The sequence below is a fragment of the Frankliniella occidentalis genome, unplaced genomic scaffold (assembly GCF_000697945.3).
Source record: "Frankliniella occidentalis isolate FOCC.00 unplaced genomic scaffold, Focc_3.1 Scaffold13, whole genome shotgun sequence".
NCBI classification, from domain to species: domain Eukaryota; kingdom Metazoa; phylum Arthropoda; class Insecta; order Thysanoptera; family Thripidae; genus Frankliniella; species Frankliniella occidentalis.
In genome coordinates, this window is record NW_026267143.1 from 1,124,275 (window position 1) to 1,125,080 (window position 806).

At 47.6% G+C, this 806-nt stretch overlaps 1 protein-coding gene across 1 annotated transcript in view; it reads left to right on the plus strand.

Moving 5' to 3' along the window:
- The window catches only part of LOC113217620 (lysosomal aspartic protease), a 368,266-nt gene that overhangs the window by 97,343 nt on the left and 270,117 nt on the right, over positions 1–806 (plus strand). The gene's annotated exons all lie outside the window — the stretch shown is intronic.

Here is an 806-nt window from a genome sequence, read left to right on the forward strand (position 1 = left end):
AAACACGATCGACTCCGCGTTGAAGTCGGCTTTGATTCCTACCGTGAGGCCGTTAGCTATCCAACTACTTGTCCAGCACTTAACAGATAGACTGTTTCAGACGCCAATACTCGGTAGGCTTATTCGCTCCGCCCACTTCTGCTGTTAGACCTCGAATTATACTTTACGTACCGCATGCAAGAGTGCAGGCGGGTTGCCTACTGGCTCGCGTCGTAAAAGCACCACGGTCAGAAACGACGTTTGAACGAACCCGCTCGCACGCGGGCAAAGCATAATTAACAATACGAATATGGCAAAATAGACACACAAAAGAACCTTTTAAAAATGCGTTCTGCAGTATAACTATACATTTCGACACCTCCTACGTACAAGCAGCTATCTTCTTGAGCAGTGCAGACAAGCAGCTATCTTCTTGAGCTGTGCAGACAAACAGGTAACTGCTTTTTCCACCTCGCGACTTTGGGTATTCATATTTCTCTCCACAAATGACGTAGCCAATTTACTGTTGCGTCAACTCCTTTCTTTAGTTTGCCAAAACGTAGAATTTCACTCCCGATGTTCGTAACTTGTCACTGACAGAACGTATTGGACGGAGAATAGGCCAACCCTAACCTCCTCAAAAAACAGATAGCTGTTTGTCCGCCACCCTCAAGCAGATAGCTGCTTGTCTGCACAGCTCAAGAAGATAGCTGCTTGTGCGTAGGAGGTGTCGATTTTAACTTTAACGTCAGCGAGGGCTCACGACTACTTGCTCAGAGTGGACTGGAGCCACCCGTAACTGGGGTCATGCAGCCAGGCCTAGGTCA